The sequence below is a fragment of the Lissotriton helveticus genome, chromosome 6 (genome assembly GCF_964261635.1).
Source record: "Lissotriton helveticus chromosome 6, aLisHel1.1, whole genome shotgun sequence".
NCBI lineage: Eukaryota > Metazoa > Chordata > Amphibia > Caudata > Salamandridae > Lissotriton > Lissotriton helveticus.
This window is the reverse complement of record NC_136067.1, coordinates 1,421,137,550-1,421,160,107: the sequence shown is the minus strand read 5'-3', so window position 1 is coordinate 1,421,160,107 and position 22,558 is coordinate 1,421,137,550.

Genomic DNA, 22,558 nt, shown 5'->3' with positions numbered 1-22,558 from the left:
GGAACTATTCGCACAACAGACCGCTACTGACAAGAATATTTCATTATTGGTGCTGTCAATTTCAATAAATCTATTGGATAATTAAAAAGAAATTGCCACGGTCTCTTCGTTGTTTAAATGTTTTTACTGTTTTTGTTTTGTTGTATATATTTATATGTTATTAAAGTTTTATATTCCTACTACTTTGTTGGAGTGCTATATATTTTTAATGTGACACATAATTGTAAAAACTTTGATGTACAAAGAGTCATTCCTGGAATCTTCCGCTTCAGGCTCGGTCCCCTCCCCAATCACAATACAGGATGGTTTTCAGATAGTAGGAACGCGTGTGCTGTGACGGATCACATCGGGTGTGGGCCTTGATCTACTATAACTCCTTTGAAGAGGGGTGATTCTTTACAGCTGGGGCCATAAACTACATCTGCAGGGCTAGCTGATAGCCTAGGACCGGCCTGGACATTCGGACACAGAGGAAGAGGAGTGTCAGAGGGTGCGGTAGTGAATAGGGCGAAAGGGAGGTGTCGGGCGGGCACAGAGTGTGATTCTCAGGGAAGAGCAGCGCAGATGGGGGAAGGTTTATTGCCCATGCATAAGACAGAGAGCGGTGGTGACCAGTGCCTGGGGGAGATGCTTACGAGGGTGAGGAGCCATGCTACGAATCGACAGCGTGCAGAGAGTGGGTCTGGTCAAGACATCTAAAATGGCTGCCGTGCACGACAAAAGTGTGGCATTTCAAAAAAGGCAAGATGGCGCAGACAATGTTTTTCAACACTTCCTCATTTCCTTCGAATCGAACGTTAACAGACGTTGGGGCATATTACCAAAGTTAAGCGATATTTATCGCTAACGATGCTTACCAACCAATTTTTTACCACTAAGCATCGTCAGAAATTATCGAAGATAAACCTTACTATTATCAAGGTTTATCGCAAATGCGATAATAAACGGCCGCAATGCATGAATATCGCTAAAAACTCAGCGATATTCATGCATTACCGAGCTAATACTCTTAGCCATGTTATCCACCTCCCATTGGATAACATGGCTAAGAACTGCTCAGGGCAGGTGTTACTTTTTGGAGATATTCGCGCTTACCGCGAATATCTCCAAAAGTTGGTAATAGGAGATAGATATCTTGCATGTTGTAATGCAAGTTATTGTGGTATATGGAACTCATACCATAATCTCTCAGGAAAGCAGAAACTGATCCTTTTGGGACCGCCTAAAAAGGCCTAGGGGGTGAGGAGTACTCTACTTTGCCCCCTTTTCACGTTCCAAACTATTTTATTTTACTCTCTTCTGTAATTACACAAAATACCAGCGATAAGATGCATCGGAGACACACAGTGAGAGAAAGGAGGCCGGAGATGAAGAAGACATGTCAAATACACATTGGAGATAATATAGTGGCAGAAGGGAAGTAAATATGAGTAAACTTACCATGTAACATAAAAATGTTGCACTCTATACTATAAGTCTCATTTTATACTACAATCACTTCGCTACAACCTCATAAATTAAAAATAAAAATGAATAATGTCTCAAACAATTTTTGATTTCTAAATATAAATTTATTCTTCAGAATTTTCTAAATTTGAAACAACTAGTAACATGTCCTCATCAGTAATTTCCTCTTCAATCATCTCATCTGGAATCTCCTCATTAAAAGTCTGCAATGATGATTCTTGTAACTCTATGGTCTCCAAACACTCGATAAATTCGCCATCAAGAGATTGATCAAAAAAATCATTCAAGTCATCTCCTCCTTCTGACAATATTTCATTATTGGTGCTGTCCATTTCAATCAATGTAGTGGAATCATTCAAGTCATCTCCTCGTGACAATATTTCATTATTGGTGCTCTCAATTTCAATCAATGTAGTGGAATCATTCAAGTCATCTCCTCCTTGTGACAATATTTCATTATTGGTGCTGTCCATTTCAATCAATCTAATGGAATCATACAAGCCATCTCCTCCTTGTGACAATATTTCATTATTGGTGCTCTCAATTTCAATCAATGTAGTGGAATCATTCAAGTCATCTCCTTGTGACAATATTTCATTCTTGGTGCTGTCCATTTCAATCAATCTAATGGAATCATACAAGTCATGTCCTCCTTGTGACAATATTTCATTATTGGTGCTCTCAATTTCAATCAATGTAGTGGACAATTCAAAAGAAATTGCCACGGTCTCTTCATTGTGAGCCATTTTATTTTGAAATTGCTTGCTGTAAATTGCAGAAAAAAATAATCACTTTCATTTATCGTCTTTAGTAATACATAATATAAAACTAACTTTATCAAGTATTTAGTATAACAGAAGGACTGCAAATAAATAACAGAAAACATTTTTCAAATTATCTTCAAGTGTACAACATAGTTCCCCATACAAATTAACAACTCACCTTTTTAAAAGTAGCAGAAGTGTTAGTACTGTGTAAATCAAACACCAGAAATTCACCACCAAAAATTCCTCACAAATGTACCTCAGACAGTAGTATCACAAAATGGCTGTGGTTTCCTCTCATTTGACATATATACATAACCAATTAACTTTCATCACACACAAATACAAAACCAAAGTAACATTTTAATTGGTTCTAAATTTCAACACTTTCAAATGTGTTTTCCCCATGCAATTTTCCATAGGACATTTACATACGTCTACAGCCTGAATGGCTGAACGGAATTTACACCAAACTTGGCAAAATGGTACATCAAACCTAAGAGGTCAGGAAGGATCTACTATGCCCCCTTATGGTCATTTCCCCCTTCGCTTTGGCCTCCTCTTGTCTCTCAATCCTACCGAGGGACAAGATGGCGGCCGCTACGGACTGTTTGGAATGTTGACAGACGCCGGAGAACCAATCAGCTTCGCAAAGCTCCGTAACGCGAAAAGTACGCGAAGCGGAGCGCTGTTACAGATATATATCTTTTTTTCAACGTTAATTTCTCAAAATCCACTGGAGCACATATATTGAGACCTAGCAAAGGCACATCGGGCTACCAGTCCCTAATATTTTGCCAAGTTTCGTGCAAATCCATTCAGCCGTTCGATTATTATTATTTTGGTTTTTTTTTGCCCCGCGGGGCCCTTTTAAAACCTCCACATCAAACCTAGGGGGTCAGCGAGGATCTACTATGCCCCCTTATAGTTATTTCCCCCTTTGTTTTGACCTCCTCTTGTCTCTCGATCCTACCGAGAGACAAGATGGCGGCCGCTACGGACTGTTTGGAATGTTGACAGACGCCGGAGAACCAATCAGCTTCGCTTCACAAAGCTCCGTTGCGCGAAAAGTCCGCGAACCAGAGCGCTAACCGGTCCGCTGTTACAGATATATATCTTTTTTTAAACGTTAATTTCTCAAAATCCACTGGAGCACATATATTGAGACCTACAAAAGGCACATCGGGCTACCAGTCCCTACAATTTTGCCAAGTTTCGTGCAAATCCATTCAGCCGTTCGGGCTAAAAGTGAGGCCAACCGCCCTATGGAAAACTCAATGTTAAAAACACGTTTTGGGACCCCCCTTTTTTCTCGGCCCCCACTGGACGAACCCCCCCCAAATTTTCAAGGGCTGCTCAGAAACAAAATGTGCCATTTTCCTGAAAATTTCAGCCGATTCCGTCCACAAACGCCAAAGTTATTAGACATAGAATTTTCAAAAAATCCTAACTATATATACCTACTGGCGACCGCCAGTAGGTAATATATATATATATATATATATATATATATATATATATATATATATATATATATTAGGATCGATTTCCGTAGGAAAATCGCAACATTCTATTTGGAATAACTTTGGCGCCGGTTGAGGAATCAGCCTGAATTTCTCAGCAACTTTGCCTCGCGGCGCTCCGCTCCTTCCCTGAAAGTTTGGGGGGGATTCGTCAAGCGGGGGCCGAGATAAAAGGGGGGTCCCAAAACGTGTTTTCCCCTATGTTAATTTCCATAGGGCGGTCTGTCGCACTTTTAGCTCGAACGGCTGAATGGATTTTCACCAAACTTGGCAAAATTGTAGGGACTGGTAGCCCGATGTGCCTTTGCTATGTCTCAAGATATGTGCTCCAGAGGATTTAGAGTAATTTAGGTTAAAAAAAATGTATATATCTGTAAGCGCGCCCCGGTGCGCGTACCGGGGAGCGCTCCGGGCGCGCTACGCGACCTGCGCACGGGAAGCTGATTGGCTCTCGGGTGTCTGTAAACATTCGAAACAGTCCGCAGCGGCCGCCATCTTGTGTCTCGGTAGGATCGAGACACAAGAGGTGGTAAAAACAAAAGGAAAATGACCAAAAGGGGGCAGGCTAGACCCCCCCTGACCCCCTAGGTTTGATGTGGGGGCCATAAAAGGGTTCCTTGGGTAAAAAAAAAAAATAATAAATTTGCGGGGGGAGTGCCCGGTACGTGCACCGGGGAGCGTACCGGGGAGCGTACTTTGGTGAAAAATAGTGAAAATAATAGTGTAAAATAATCATTTTGAGTGATTACAGGTAGGGTAGCTCTGAAAAGAGCTTTTGGGTTGTGTGGCTGTTTTAGGTACCTACAAGTACGTCCCACATACACCCACACGCACACAACCCTACACCCCCACAGTCACACACTCCCCACACCCACCTTACACACGCACACCTCCACCCACACCGACACCTTATACATCCACACCCACAACCACACATCCCACACACCCAGACACACACACACACCACACCCCCCCAACACACACACACGCACAAACAGATACCTCACAGACACACCTCACACATCCCACACACCTCCCCCCCACACACACACGCACACCTCACAGACACATCCACACATCCCACACATACACACACATCCTATACACATACTCCCCACACCCACACACACCCCAAACACACCTCACACACCCACACTTCCACCTACACCGAAACACCCCACACACCCACACACACACTTTACACACCCACATCCCCACCCACACCCACATACCCCACACAGATATACACCTCATCCCCCCCAGACACACACACACACACACACATACACACCTCACAGACACACCGCGCACATCCCCCACACACACCTCCCCCACCCCCACACATGGGGAAAACTCAGTGAAACACTAAAATAATAATTTAAAGTGCTTAGAGGTAGGGTATCTCTGAATAGAGTTGTTGTGTTGTGTGGGTGATTTAAGTACCAACATGTAGGTACCAATGCAGAGTCTTAAATTCAATGTACACCGTTTACTCTGTAGATAATTTGCATGTTGTTATAGAAGTTATTGTGGTATATGGAATGCATACCATAGTCTGTCAGGAAAACATAAAGAACATGGAGGCAGGAGATGAAAAAGAGATGTCAAATAAACTTTGGAGATAATATAGTGGGAGAAAGGAAGTATCTATGAGCAAAATTACTATGTAAAACAAAAAAGTTGCACAGTATACTATTAGTCTCACATTATATTATATTCATTTTGGTACTATTTCATTGATTACATATAAAAAAGAATAATGTCTGGAACAATTTTTAATTATTAAATATAAATTTATTGCTGTGATTTTTCAAAATTTAATAAGACTTCCAACATTATGTCGTCGGGAATGTCCTCATTTGGATTACATGATTCCATTTCTTCCACATATTTCAGAAACTCTTCATCAAGAGACTGATCCAAAAAATCTGAATCGTTATTCTCTTCCTCTGGGTTGTCCTGAAGATCAAGTTCGAATGAAATATTACATTTAATTTGATCTCCTTCCATTATGTTGCTGTAAATTGCATAAAAAACAAATATATCAGTAGAGATAGGGCACTGTTGGGTTTAAGTTCAGACAGGTAGTTTTGATTTTTTAACAGTGAAGTTATCTTTGGGAAGTGTATGGTATCAGGCTGGAAGTAGAAATATAAAAAAGTGTATGTGATGAAACCTAAGTAAATTCATAATTATACAAGACAAGCCTAAATCCATCCATAACTATAACAGAGAAGTCTATCTAAATCTATAACTATTACAGAGGGATAGTATATAACTATCAGAAAAAGTTTTCCATATTAACTTAAAGTGCACAATATACTTCAGTTTTCAAAAGAACAACTTACCTTTAAAAAGAAGTTGAAGTTATTAGTGAAAATACTTTTGAAATGTATACCAGGAAGTAGTAGTCAAAATGGCTGTGTTTCCCTCTCTTTCTTTATATATATTCAGGTACATAACCAATCAAATGTCAGGTAAAAAAAGTAGAAAATGAAAGTAACATTTTAATTGGTTGTCAATTCTAACACTTCAGATGTGTTTTTGTGAAGTAATTTACCTCAGGGTATTTAGAGAGGTCTACAGGCTAAATGGCTCAATGGAATTCCATCGAATTTGGGAAAATGGTAGGGATTGGTATGTAGTATGAGCTATTCTATATTTGGTGAAAGTGTCTCCAGTGGTTTTTATGTAAATTAACTTTTAACATTTTTGGGAGCGCTTCCCGGTGCGCGCCCCGGTACGCGTACCGGCAGCACTACGGGAGTCCTCCATTTTGTGTTTCGGTAGATTTGAGACAGAAAATGGAGGACAAACAACGTTGGGAATGGGTATAAGGGGGCATCGTAGGCACTCCTTGACCCTCTAGGTTTTCTGAGGGGGTCTTAGGAGGCCGAAATAGGCAAACAAGAAAAAAAAAGTTTTTATTTTTCGCAGGGGGAGCGCCCGGTACGCGCACCGGGAAGCGTACCGGGGAGCGTACTATAGTGAAAAATAGTGAAAAAAGTTAGAAAAAGATAATCATTTGGAGTGATCAGAGATAGGGTAGCCCTGAAAAGGGCTTTTGGGTTCTGAGGCTGATTTAGATACCTACAAGTAGGTACCAATGCACAGTCTTAAATTCAGGAGGAATATTCTGAGAAGTGCACACCATCTTCTCTGTAAATATCTTGCATGTTGTAACGCAAGTTGTTGTTGTATATTGAACCCATTCCATAGTCTCTCATGTAAGCAGAAACAGATTTATTCACATGTTTCCGTGCTTTTTCAAATTGTGGACAAAATTGGTTGGACCACTTCCATTTCTGTCTTTAGCATATATTGGAATATACCAAGGCAGTTTGTGGAAAAAGTGCCATCAATTGATCAAAGGTGTCCTTTAAAAGCGTTTCCAGACCTACACCAGTCAAAGTGCTCAAGTCATTTCCTCCACAGTGCACAATTAACAGGTCAGGGTGTGGCAAATGCAAAAAGGTTTTCACCAATGGAATCAATTGGTGACATTTTAATCCTCTCTGGCCAATCCATTTGATGTTCACGTTTGATAAATCAAGGTTGTGAAAATTTCTAGTACTAGCATACCTTTGAGCCCAGTGGATATAGCTATGTCCAATAATCCAGACAGAATACACGGTGAGAGGAGATTCTGATGCAGTCAGATGAAGTGTGGAAAAGAAATGGCAGTTGGAACAATAGGAGGTTGCAAAAAAAAAACCTGTGGAGTTTCAGTGCTCTTGAATCACAAGCAATGATTGGTAGAATGAGATAGGTCAAAACTGAAAGTTAGGGTGCATGGTTGTGTTCTGTGTAAGAAGTAATTTGAATGGTTAAAAAAAGTCATTTAAAGAAACATGGCACCAGATAAGCTGGTGTATTTGCAGGTCAAACATCCTTGCAGAGGTGATTTGCAACATTGTAGAATACACTTTTAACCCTGGCAGCTCAGTGAGGAGGGAGTTGCTATGGTAACAGGTAGAAAGGGCTGAGGGGGGGAAGGGTGTTGGTTTGAAAATATAGAGGGAAGAGTTTTGATTGGTTACCATGAGCAATATGTGTGTAGAATTAGAGGTTTTCTGTGCCTTTATGGTTTGCAGTGCCTGGAGAACATACCTTTTGCTCTGCTAAAGAAATATTGGTGTGTGTATCTGACACTGTTCTGAATCTCCTAAAGCATTTGTAAAGGTGAGTTATGATTCATTTAATATACATAGAGACTTGTAAACTCTATGGAGAAGACTTGGAAGCAAATTGTGATTTTTTAATGTTGCTTTGTGTCATGCTTTTTGATAATGCTTGGTAAAAAGTTTTTACTGCATAGAGGAATTGTATTTTGTAAAGTTGTGAAGTTTTAGTAGTGATATGGAATGCTTTTATTTGGGACCTGTGCTGTGTTTTTTAAATGTGAAGTCAAAAACGATTTTGTGAAAAATGAATGGATTTTACATTTTTTTAAAGGAATAAAGAATGTGTGCATGTTTAAAGAAATATATTTGACTCTTTACAATGATGTTACCTGTGTTAACTCAGTGTAGGAAGCATATTGAGTTTGTTTGCATAGAGGAATTGTATTTTGTAAAATTGTGAAGCTTCGTGTGAAAGCGTTAATTGTATTTTGTAAAATTGTGAAGTTTTAGTCGTGACATGGAATGCTTCTACATAGGACCTGTGCTGTGTTTTGCACCTGTCTCACAACAGGAATAAGACTGAGGCAAACGCTTTCACATGGAGCTTCACAATTTTACAAAATACAATTACTCTATGCAAAAAAACTCAATGTGCTTCCTACACTGAGTTAAAACACAGGAAACATAATTGTAAAGAGTCAAATTGACACCTGTGTCTAAGAATGCAGCAGAGATAGGCTTCATGAAGCCTAGTCCACTGCACTCTTAGACACAAGCCTCACCACCTACGCTCCCCAGGAAAGGCCAAACAAGTACCTTTTTGCCCAATATTTAAAAATTGACGCATGTATGCGTCATTTTTTAAACCTTTGCGCCACATTATACTCAAAAATGTAAAAACAATTTATTTTCCCCAAAATCGTTTTTGACATCACATTTAGGAAACACAGCACAGATCATATTTACAATCATCTGCCTCACAGCAGGGATAAGACTGAGGCAAAATCTTGCACCTGCCTCACAACAGGAATAAGACTGAGGCAAACGCTTTCACATGGAGCTTCACTATTTTACAAAATACAATTCCTCTATGCAAACAAACTCAATATGCTTCCTACACTGATTTACAACACAGCTAACATCATTGTAAAGAGTCAAATTGACACCTGTGTCTAAGAATGCAGACAGGGATATGCTTCAGGAAGCCTAGTCCACTGCACTCTTAGACACAAGCCTCACCACCTATGCTCCCCAGGAAAACCCAAACAAGTACCTTTTTGCCACATATTTAAAAATTGACGCATGTAGGTAGATGCGTCACTTTTTAAACCTCTGCGCCACATTATACTAAAAAATGTAAAAAACATTTATTTTCCCTAAATTTGTTTTTGATATCACATTTAGGAAACACAGCACAGATCCTATTTACAATCATCTGCCTCACAGCAGGGATAAGACTGAGGCAAAATCTTGCACCTGCCTCACAACAGGAATAAGACTGAGGCAAACGCTTTCTAATGGAGCTTCACAATTTTACAAAATACAATTCCTCTATGCAAACAAACTCAATATGCTTCCTACACTGATTTAAAACACAGGTAACATCATAGTAAAGAGTCAAATTGACACCTGTCTCTAAGAATGCAGACAGGGATATGCTTCAGGAAGCCTAGTCCACTGCACTCTTAGACACAAGCTTCACCACCTACGCTCCCCAGGAAAACCCAAACAAGTACCTTTTTGCTCCATATTTAAAAATTGATGCATGTAGGTAGATGCGTCACTTTTTAAACCTCTGCGCCACATTATAATCAAAAATGTAAAAACCATTCATTTTCTCCAAAATCGTTTTTGACATCACATTTAGGAAACACAGCACAGATCCTATTTACAATCATCTGCCTCACAGCAGGGATAAGACTGAGGCAAAATCTTGCACCTGCCTCACAACAGGAATAAGACTGAGGCAAACGCTTTCTCATGGAGCTTCACAATTTTATAAAATACAATTCTATATAACTATATAACTCAATACTTTCTCGGGAAGCATAGGTGGTGAAGCCTGTGTATAAGAGTGCAGTGGACTTAGACATAGGTCTGATCTTCTTTGTACTTGTGGACAGAGCTGTCTTCCACTATACTCTTCAATACAGGCCTCACCTTTTGTGCACCCCTGGAGAATCCTCACCTGATCTGTAACCCTGTATAGATCATTTGCTTTTTGTCATTGCTTTGTTGTTTGGTAATAGTGGTCTATAATGTGCTACTTTTTTCTTTAACACAGATTGAAATCGTTATTGGAAGAGTAAGCAAAGATGCCCACAAAGGAAAGGACAAAGAAACAACGTAACCGGGAAAAATCAAAAACAGCAACGGAATTACAGCATTCTTCCACAACAAATACTTCAAAAAACAGGAACAAAGCTCCTGGTAAGACAACTAAGTCTTTTTTACGTAACATATGTACATCCCAAAAAAATGATGGACACCATGTAGAAAAAGAAAATGAGAGAGTAAAATTGAAAAGGAAGGAGAGAACTTCAAAGAATCCTAAATCTGGTGCAGGAGAGAATAATATGTATAGGAATAGAAGGCAGAATCAGTTTAGAGACATTCGTAGACGAATGTTTCGCAATAGAGTGGTTTTAAATTTGTTAAAAAACATTAGGAAAGGTAAACAGAGAGCTGCTTTTTATAAGAAAAAGAAAAGTGTAGAGAAGATTGTTGATCAGGCTTTTGAAGTTAAGAAAACATTATTTATTTTAATAATCAATAGAATTAGGACACTTAACAAGACAATTGATGTTTTCAAATCAAACAGTAGATGGAAAAGAGTAAATAATCGGACTAATTTTTGTAAAGTTTTTTCTGGAGAATGGATGCACAGTTCAAGTTGTGAGCCATTTTTTAATGAGGAGAGTTACTTCCAGGAGAATGATTTAGTGTATGCAGTTGACACCAGTGGTCGAGCGTATGAAGTGAAAGACGGTTGTCCGATTGAAAAAGAGAAACTTGTGCCTAGAGAACCAGAAGAGGTGTTATCTGATGGAGTTTTAGGGAGACGTACTAAGGGTCCAGTGTACACTTGGAAGTGTAGTAGTATTTGTAGTGTGCAACAGGAATCAATTGATTTGTTTTGTAATTTCTTACGTACATATAGTAAAAAAAGTATAAAGCAGAAAGAGAAGTTGTTGCAAGACTTAGATCCTTGCAGAGTGAGAAGAATCACAGGTTTGCAAGGCCATTCACTGGTTTGTCTTTCTAGAAAAGTCTGTCAGAGTGTTTTTCATCATTTTAGGATGTTAGCAGTGCATCATACCAAAATGAGGAAATTAGTGAGAATGTTGTATTATGCAAAAAGTCCAGCACTTAAGCTTAAACAATTAAACAGTGCTCTTTTGCATGGAACAGAATTAGATGTGAAGAAGATTTGTGAAGAAATTGAGATTTGTTATTTTCGTGAAAAAGAGGACAGTGTAGAAATTGAGACAGCAATTCAAGGTAATGTGGAAGACAATGTACAGATTTCAAATACAGAAAAGTTTGAGAAGGAAATTACCAGTTTTAAGGTGAAATCAAGTGAAAGGCCGAATTTTACTTGCGTGTGTTGTCGACGGAATCATTATAAGATTCAGACTAGGTTAGTTGATTTATATGCAAAAAGTGAAAAGATGGATAATTATGAGTGGAAAGATTTAGCAACTTATTTGTGGGTGGAGAATTGTTTTGATTTGAGTTCTGATCAGCGTATTTGTAAATATTGTTATGATAAATTAAATCAAAACAGAATGCCTGCTAGAGCTGTACATAATAATCTGGAGTTGGTAGACATTCCCCGTGAATTGATGGATTTAAATACATATGAGTCTATTTTGATTCAATGTGTCCATCCTTTTCAGGCAATTGTTCGCATGGAGCCTAAGATAGGGAAATTGCCTCCAACAGATTTGCAGAGAGTATTAAAGGGAAGAGTTGTTTATTTGCCCCTAGATTTAAAAAAAATATTGATACAATTGGTATAGAAAAAGTAGAAGAGGAACCTTTAGTTATTCTAGTTAATGGGGTTCCAACAAAGAGTAAAAAAATCTGGCAAGATTTAGTGGATGTTAGGAAAGTCAAAAAGGCAACGTTGTATTTAGTCAAAAAAAATGAGTACTACAAAGATGTATGTGTTGCAGCAGAGGAAAAATCTGCAGATGAAGACAGTGATTGTTCAGGCGGCCAAATTGAAAAAGTTGATGTGTCTAGAAGTGAAGAGATATATGAACATTATACTGTTCATCCTTTGCATTCCAAGGAAGTAATGGGGAATGCAATTGAATTGTTTCAAATGAAAGCAGCAAAAGGAAGTCCCATTAGTGTATGGGAAAAAAGTTTGGAAGCTCGTTGTTTTCCACAGCTATTTCCAACAGGTCGAGGTGGACGATATGACGATCGACCACTTCAAATTCCAGCATCTGAATATCGAACTGTAAGATTATATGCTGAAGATCCAAGATTTCGTCAATGCATTCCCTATTTGTTTAATCTGCTGTATGAAAGTGACTTGTCTGCTCTTTCCTATGCAGTAAATCATATACTGAAAAGTGGAGCACATCTGCAAAATGTTTCGGCGAGGGACTTTATGGAGAAAGTGAATCTGCAAGATAATATTTTGGAATCTCATCTAATCAATCTCATGGCATGTCAGCGTGGTACAAATGAGTATTGGTACCGTCGTCATGGGGAATTGAAATGTATGCTAAGAAACTTAGGAACTCCTACATGGTTCCTCACTCTTAGTTGTGCCGAGTATGCATGGGACGACTTACTTCAATTTCTACGAGAGGCAAATGCAAATATACAAAATATAGAATTCAAAACACCTGGAGAACTGTGTTCTTTGGATCCAGTGAATGTATGCAGATATTTCAATCATAGATTTGAAGCTTTGATGTCTTTTATTACCAACAAAAAAAATCCTCCCCTTGGAGAGGTTTTGGATTTCTGTTGGAGAAAGGAGTATCAAGCGAGAGGTGCTCCTCACATACATATGTTGTTATGGATTAAAGATGCACCCAAATTTGGAACAGATTCGGATGAGACAGTGATGAGTTTCATTGAAGAGTATTCAACATGTGCTGTTCCGAAAACTACGGAAGAAAACAGTTTAAGGCAACAAGTTTTACGCTTTCAATCCCATCGTTGTGGAAAGTACTGTCGTCGAAAATTCAGAAACAAGGACAATTCTACACAAAATGTCGTTTCGGCTTTCCACGACCAGTGATTTCTAAAGGAAGAGTAAATAATTTGATGTCTTCTCTGCGACATACTGTGACGAGGAAATCACCAAAAAATACATACAATTTAAAAAGAGACGAAGAGTCCAAGTACATCAACGACTACAACCCAGTGATTTTGTCCATGTGGAATGCTAACATGGATATTCAATTCGATGCTGACAACTCTATTGCTGTGGCTCGATATGTGACGTCTTACATCACAAAAAAAGAAAAGACAGAACTAAAGGAAATGTGGGAGGACATTTCACATGAAAAGAGTCTAAGCAAGAAATTATACAGTTACAGTCTGAAGATGTGTCGCATCGAGAAATTGGAGCTTATGAATGTTCTGATCGATTGTCATCAGCAAGTCTCTATACCAAATCTAGAACCATCATTTGGGTGAGTCTAGGTCTTGCTGCAACACGAAATCGAGTTTTGAAATCTGTACAAGAGATAGAGTATTTGGCGGAGAAAGAACCAGAAAGTACAGATAGTTTGAAGACAAACATGTTGGATACATACTATCCAAATAGAAGTCATCACTTTGAGAACGCTTGTCTCTATGAAGTTCTGCAAAGATATATTTATAAGAGGAACATCAGAGAAGATATCAATAATGGAATATATGGAGTCATTGGATATGAAGGATGTATAGTGAAACAGAAAAAAGGTCATTTGATTAATCATCGCAAATTGGGTTGTGATAATCCAGATAAAAGAGAATTTTATTATTTGGCTCTTTTGCAACTGTTTAAACCATGGCGTGAAGAAGAGGAACTTCTTGGAGATTTTCTCTGTTATGAAGACTCCTTTAATGCAACGAAGGATACCATAGAATGTCCTGTTTATCCAAATTATCTGCAAATGTTGAATGAAGAAATAGAGCAAGAAGCCACAATTGCTGCAGAGATTGCGAGTGACAGTTCTCAAGGCAGTCAGAGTTCTGCTTCATTGAGTCAGGATCCACTAGGAGGACCAATTATCCAAAATGAAGCTGCTACTGCCATGGATGAGGTGGAAAGAGCTATGGAACAAGCTCAAGATGATGAAGTTAACTTAGAAGATTTGGTGAAACAACTAAACCTTGAGCAGAAACAGATATATGACGAAGTCACAGAACAGATTGAACATGGATTCAGTCATGAGAAAAAAGAGTGCTCATGTACATCATTTAAGCCTGTCCAACTGTACGTGAGTGGAGAAGCGGGAACTGGAAAAAGTTTTCTGATTAAAGCAATTGCAACTTATCTGCAGAAAAGGACTGAATCACCGCTGTCTTGTGTTGTTACCGCTCCAACTGGGCTGGCAGCACATAACATTAAAGGGATTACTTTACATCGTTTACTGATGCTGCCAGTGGAGCATGATAACGAATTGGAGTATCACAAGCTATCTGGAGATGCGTGTTCCGAAGTTTCGAGAGTCGTGAAGAAAATGAAACTTCTTATCATTGATGAAGTAAGCATGGTGTCAAATATAATGCTTGCTTTTGTGCATTTGAGAATGCAAGAAATTCTTAGAACAGACTATGATGTCTTATTTGGAGGAAAACATATTATTGTTTTTGGAGATCTTCTGCAGTTGACTCCAGTGAAAGGACAACCTGTGTTCAAAATACTCACTCATGAAGATACCAGGAAGTGCTTAGGGAGCATTGGAAACGTTAATATATGGTTAAACTTTAAATATGCAGAACTACTTCAAAATATGCGGCAGGCAAAGGATGAAGATTATAAAAATATTCTACAAGATGTAAGGATCGGAAAAGTAAGTCAGCAAGGGAAAGAAGCTTTACATGCACGATTAATTTCAAATTTGTACCCAAATTAAAACATTCTTCCAGAGAACATTTTTAAGAAAATTAACGAGAAGAAATCTGGCATATGTTTGTTGCCAACTCTGAAAGAATGTTCCATGTTCAACAACAAAATGTTACAGTTAGAAAATGAAGAGATAGTGAAACTGGAAGCTATTGATAAAATAGAGCATATGGGAGCAACAATTATTTTGTCTGAAAATTTGAAATCAAAATTGGATTCATTAGAGAAGACTATATCTAAAACTGCTGGTTTTGAAAAGACTCTGAATGTGTGTTTGAATTGTCATGTCATTTTAAGAAGGAATTTAAATGTTGAAAGAGGTCTGGTAAATGGAGCAATGGGTTATGTTGTTGGTTTTGTGAATTACAAAAATAGAGATGGAATTGAAATTTTAAAAATTAAATTTGATGACATTGATGAAATAGAACAAATTTGTCGTTGTTCAGCTAGATTTTTGCTCGTGAAAGACTTATATGTTCGCCGAAAACAGTTTCCTATTTGTTTGGCATATGCGGTGACAATTCATAAGTCTCAAGGTTTAAGTGTAGATAGCGCTTTGGTGAACATTGGAAGTTCTGTGTTTAAAGAGGGTATGGCATATGTGGCATTATCACGAGTCAGAACTTTATCAGGATTGTACTTGATTGAGTGTGATGAAACAAAGATTTGTGCAGATCTAGATTGTGTAAAAGAATACAATAGGTTAAGAAGAGAGTATGCTCCACATTTGCCTCAATATCCTCTGATTGAAAAACGTGTGGTAGGCCGAAAAAGAAGAAATGAGAGTAATTGCAGTGAGGTATCAGCAAAAAGGCATAAAGTAGATAAAAGTGTAATTGTAAAGAGAAACAAAAAGGATTTTGTTGAAGATGTTGTTGGATTTCAGTTTGAAAACAGTTCTGGTGTCAACTGCTATGCTAATGTAGTAGTTAATGTTGTTTTTTTCTTCAAAATTTACAAAGACAGATTGTTGAAAATCGGGAACAAACATTGTGCTGTTTATTGAATTCTGTGTTAGACAAATGTAGTAGTGATAGAGCAAAAATAGAAAGTGTTTCAGAAATTAGAAATCTTCTAGATATATGTTCAGGTCAAAATCAATTTTCACAGAATATTCAGCAGGATTGTCAGGAATTTTTAATATATATGTTTGATGTATTACAAGATGAAGGAGTAGATATAAAAAATCTATTTGGCCTTTCTTATCAATGGCAACATGACTGTGATAACTGTGCTTCATCAAGTACTACTAGAATAGACTCTGAAAGATTTATATATTTAACTTTACCAGACTGCAAATCAGTGTCTTTCAATAATCTAGTTAAAGCAGCGGATCACAATATGGTGTGTACCCAATGTAAGTCTGCAATGCTGTCCACATTATTTCTACAAAATTATGGTCACTATGTTATTTTAATGTTCCAACGATGTAGACCTGAAGGAACTAAATTGACAACTTCTATTAAAAATTTCGTGGCTTCTCAGTTATCGATATCAGGAAGAACCTTTGCAACTGTAGCTATTATTTTTCATGACGGTCCTTCTACAACATCAGGGCATTACACATGCTATTTAAAAACTTCTAAAGGTTGGACCCAATGTAACGACACTCATTTGACTTTCAAACAACGTTTGCCTTTTGGCTTTATAAATTCATACCTAGTGTTTTTACAGCCAAACTTTAGGTAAAGGTAATTGGCCTATGAAGACGGGAGGAGTACTCATATATACTCATACATCTGACACTATTTGGCCAAATGGAAAGGTGCAAGAATGAGTAAAGAGTCATGACTGAAAAAAAGGAGTATATTAAAATTTTGAAAATATTTCAGATGTTCTTGGAGCTTTTCTTGTAGAAAGTCGATGAAATGGATTTCTAAGTGAACAGCAAAATACTATGCAACGAGAAAAGGACCTCCATGATATACTATTTGGCCTCAAGGAAAAGTAAGTCAATCAAAGATTAGCGTACATTTGTCATTTGTCAGTATATAAGTTTTTTTTTAAAACACAATCTTTTAGATTGTGTTTTTTTTCCCGCTGTCATATGATGAGTAATTTGAACTCACTGCTTTAAGTGAAATTCAATATATTCTGAGAACAGCAAAAATAAACTATGTAACATGTTGTAGAAGTTATTCTATACTTTGGATTGTGTAAATTAAATTGTATTCCCATTCTCTGACATCCACTCTCCCTCGCTTATCTTTGTTTGCTCCTTACTTTTGACCTCTTCTCTCTATTTTTCGTTCACTACTTCTCTGTGCTCAGTGCCTCACTCTACTTGTGTTATTTTCACTTGTGTTTATCTACCTTCTATCACTTCTTTTACAACAACTTCACTGCTCCTCTCTCATCGTTCTTCATCCCATTTCTTTTACTCTGGTTCCGTTACTATCCATCATTTCCTTTCTTTCAATGTCCTTCTCTTTACTTTCATCACCAAATTATTTTCTCTCAGTACCACTGTTTTAGTCGTCTTCTCTCTTTCCTTTTTTTTGCTCACTTGCTTTTTTTCTTTTCTCACTCATTGTGCTCCACCTCACTCAGTTTTTCTCTTAGTGTGTCTACCTTACAACTTCCTCAGTCCATTTCCTTCAATTGTTGTATATTATTCTGTCTCCCTTCATCCTTTCACTCTATGACTGTTCTTCACTTACTCTCAGTTATCTTCTATTCCTCATTCTTCTAAATGCATCCTTAATTAGACTGTTTTCTGTCTCAGTCATTATCTTTTTACTTACTTCTGTTTCCTGATTTAGTTTTGCTAACTCACATTGTTTTAGTATCTTTCTTACCTTCAGTTCATTTCTCTGTTCTTCTCTCTTTTTTTGTCAGTGAAACTATATGCCTTACTCTTTGTAATTTGCTCTCTTTCTATTTCTTTTTCTCTCTTTTTGTCCTTCTACTTTAGTTTATTTCGCTTTCTGTGTCCTTCACTCTAACTTTATTTCTAAATAGAGTGTTATTATTTTTTACCTCTTCATTTGTATCTTTTAATTTAAAATACATATTTTACTAATTATAACTTATTTTTTCTTCTCTCTTTCACAGATACCAACTGTAATAAAAAAAATTAAAGTTACATTTATTATATGGTAAGTATGACTAAAAAAATGTACTTTGTTATCACCCTTTGCTTTAAGGTCACTAACATTTTCTCAATCTACCTCACTCCTGTGTTTTTACTCTGCTTCTCTCACTTATTCTTATTCTCCATGTTTACTCCCCTTTCTTTATTTACCCTCTCATATTGAACTTCTTTTGATCCCTATTCTTTACTTCACTTACCCTCTGTTCCCTTCCTTTGCTTCTTCACACATTCTCTTTTTCTTAATTATTTACCTTACTCCTACACATATACCTCATTCCCCTCCCAACACATACACACACCTGTAACATACACCCCACACACACACCACACACACACCTCATACACACAAAAAAAATCTCCCACACACTCCCCAAAAACACACACACATTCCATACACACACATACATCGAACACATATACACCCCACACTCATACACTTCTCACACATATTTCACAAACCCTCACCTCTACCCACACCAAAACACTCCACACACCCACAGACACATCTTACACACCTACACTCCGAACTACACCCACTGACTCCCTGTAAGTCACACACACTGCATTACTTATCTGTTTTTGCTGTTTTACTCAAGCCCATTCAGGTACTGTTTCCTTTACTCTCTATGTCCTCTCTCTTTGTCACTCTCCATGTGTTATTCTAATTCAATTTTTCTCCCTCTTTCACCCGTCTTTACTTATACTATGGGTAGCGCACCGGGGAGCGTAACAAGGGGAAAACCAAGAGAAACAGTAACATAATATTTTAGAGTGCTTTGAGGTAGGGTAGCTGTTGTGTTGTGTGGGTGATTTACTTACTGCACTCCTTCCACTCCTTTTCTCAGTCCCTCTGTTCTTACAGTTCCTCACTCCCGTTCACTCAGTCCATCTCTCTTTCTGTAATTGTCTCTGTCTCTTCACTTCTTCACTACTTCTTCATTATGCTTTCTCCCTGAAGTTCAAGCACACCACGTTATTTATATTTCTTTGCTGCTTCAATTATTCCCTTTCTGTTACTTCTTCTTTTCTTTCAGTTTTTTCTCTCTGTCAATCCACATGTTTTAACTTTAGTCGATTTTATCCATCTTATTTCATCCCTCTTAAGTTATGCACACTACTTTTTTCTCTCTCTCCCTCACCTGTGTTATTTAAATCTGGTTCCGCTATTACCTTTTATTTGTACATCATTTTTTCTCTTTCCTTTTACTCTTTACAGCCACTCACATTCTTCATGTGCCTCTGCTTTAGTATTCTTCTTCTCTCTTTCTTTGTTTCACAGCCTTATATTTTTTTCATTTTCTCTCTTACACTTTCTTATATCTTTTACACTGTTTTACTATGTATTACACAGTACCTCTGTGTTGCTCCCTCTTGCTGTCTGTCTCTTAACATTACTCTCTCTTTCTCTTTCTCTTATGCTCTCCTTCTCTTGTTTTTTTTTTCTTTCATTTTTTTATTGCGCTAACGGGGCGCTCGCCGGTGCGCGCACCGGGAAGCGCACCCATGAGAAAAATAAAGTCAAGAGTGCTAAAAATTTTAGTAATTTTTTTAAAATGGGAGGTAGTTCTGAAAAGAACTTTTTTTAATGTTTTTGTTGTTTTATATATATATATTTTTTTCTGAACATTTTTTATTTTATTTTTTGAACAATTTTATATTTTTTTTGTTTTTTTGGGGGGGAACAACGAAAAACAGGCATTAGAAAGGGCTCAACAGGAGCAAAAAAAAAATTTTTACTTCTTGGGGTGTTTTGAGCACTTGCGGTTTTCAAATGCTCTATTAATTAAAATGATACTCATATTCCCATAAGAAATTAGTTCACCACAATAAATGCACACTAGCTTCATGTGCACAAAATTCTTTTGAATACTTGGGATCGTCTCCCTCGCCTCTGGTCCCGATAGAGTTTCCTGTGACGATATACTGGCCACAGGAGTTGGTGGGTTATCCTGGAGGTGACGCAGCTCAGCAACGCTATAATTGATTGGATGCCACCTCTGCATGTGGCGGTGCATAGTATAGTTTCCAAAACTATATTTTTTGTTTGTACCTCTAGACAAAACATCTTTGCAAATGAGGCATTTCACGTACCGGGCATTGACCTTTTTTTGGTCTCGAGGGTAAGAAAAAAATTGCCATATAAAATGGTCTATGTGGTGGGATTTCCGGGGCTCTTCACGCAAGAACTGCCTCGGCTCTACGTCCTCTTCCTCTTCTTCTTCCTCTTCCTCTGGGTTTGGAAGGAACTGTGCAGGTGGTCCTTCCTTCTTAGGTGGTTGTGGTGGTGGTGGGGGTCCACCAGCTGCAGCTACTACAGATGCCATGACTGAACAAGCAGAAACAGGTCTTCCTCTCACAAAGATGAAAGTCAGAGTGAGGAAAAAAGGAGGGGTTTTCATCATTTGGAAAAAAAAATTGTTCTAAACCAATGAAAAGTGTTATTTACAGGTCACATGACCTGTCACGCTTACGTTACGCGTCCCGGTCCGCGCCCGGAGCGCTTCCGGGGTGCTGCGCTTCGCGCCTCGTTCGCGCTCTGGAGCACTTCCGAGTGCGCTAACGTGGCGCGTCATAAGACGCATTACGCGGCAACACGATACGTCGCGCTTACGCGACGCGTCACGATGTTGTTCTCGAACGCGGCAGTTGTGCAAACGGAACGTTTCCCGGTGCGCGGATCGGGTCGCGGCATCAAATTGAGCTAACGGGAAGCTACCCGGTGCGCGGACCGGTAGCGAAACTAAAAAAAAATAAAAAAATTATATACATTAAAAAATTATATTAAAAACATATAAAATATATTTTTCCTTTTAAAGAAGAATACATTTAACAGCTTTTAATATTTGCTATTAAAAAAACCATTGAAATTCACTGAAAAAATCATAGGTTATAGACCATATTAAGGGGCCGATTATGATGGCGGACGGACCTGAGTCCGTCCGCCACCATAGAGTAGGGGGGAACGTCCGCATGGGCAGCGGCGTTCCCCCCGTGAAGATTAGGATGTGACCGCCAGGGTGGCGGTCACATCCTCTATCCTTAACATTGTGGCGGGTGCAGCTTCAAGCTGCACCCGACGCAATGTAAAAAATGCATACTTTGCTTTTGTATGCAGGAAGCGGCAGGCACCGCGCGGTGCCTGCCGATCTCTGCATACAAATGCAGGGGGGTACCATAGGCCCCCCCCCAAGTGCACCCCCCACCCCCCCTTCACCTAGGGGGCCAGCAAATGGCCCCCGCAGTGAAGTTCCACATGCTTTTTCACGGCGGAAAATCCGCCGCGGAAAAGCATCTTTTCAAGCATTTCCTAATATGGTGGACGGTGTCTGAGAGACACCTCCACCATATTAGAGCTTTTCCGCCGCGGTTGTAAGCCAACCACGGCGGAATAGCTGCGGACAGAAAACAGGACCCACCAGCCATCCTAATGTGGCGGTGGGTCTCTGGTGGGTTCGCTGCGGTTTTTCCGCATCCTCTGGGCCGGCGGTGGCTTCCGCATCCTCTGGGCCGGCGGTGGCTTCCGCCGGCCCGGAGGATGCGGAAAAACGGCAATACTAATAGGCCCCATAGTTAGGACTTAGCATTTACAAAACCTTGAAAATTCACTGAAAAAACCATAGGTTATAGACCATATATAGTTAGGAATTAGCATTTATAAAACCTTATTTTACTCACACAAAACCATTGAAATTCGCATATATAGTTAGTTGCACTAACTATATATTTCGCGCACCCGCAATCCACTGCTGATGACGTCACATATTACATCATTCATGACATGGTCAGTGACATCACTGATGACATCACTGATGACATCTCAAATGACATCACTGATGACATCACTGATGTCATCATCCAGTGTCTGTGTGTTTCTGTAAAGTTTAAATATGTTTTACATATTGAAGAATGAGTGGATGTATAAGTGTCTGGATGAAGGATTTAGTAGGTGCGTGACTGACTGTATGAGTGAGTGATTAAATGTGTCTCACTGAGTGCATGGGTTAGTGACTAAACTGTCTTAATTTGTGCATCATTATGTCTGTTGTTCTGTAAACTGCTGCATGTGTTGATCAGTAGCTATATGAGTAACTATATGGGTTATTGATTGGTTGCCCAAGTATTTGTATGGGAGACTGAGTGTGTGTGTGGGTGGTTGGGAGGTGTATGACTCTGTGCATAGATGTGTGAGCAGTTGATTCACTATATGTATGGGTTCAAAAGTGCATGTGGAAACAGCTGTATGGGCGGTTGACTGTGTGCATGAGTGTATTGGTGAGTGAATGGATATCTCAGTGCTACATGTCAAAGTAAGAACATATGTAAAACACAGTATGTGTGAGAGTTGACATATATAAATAACTGTGCATAAGAGCCAGTGAATGTGTGAGTGGCTGTATGGATCATTCTGAAATTGTATCAGGGATTGTATAAGAGAGTAAATATGTGTTAGTATCTGTTTGAATAAGTAAGGTGTGTATAACTGTATAGTTGAAGAAATGGAG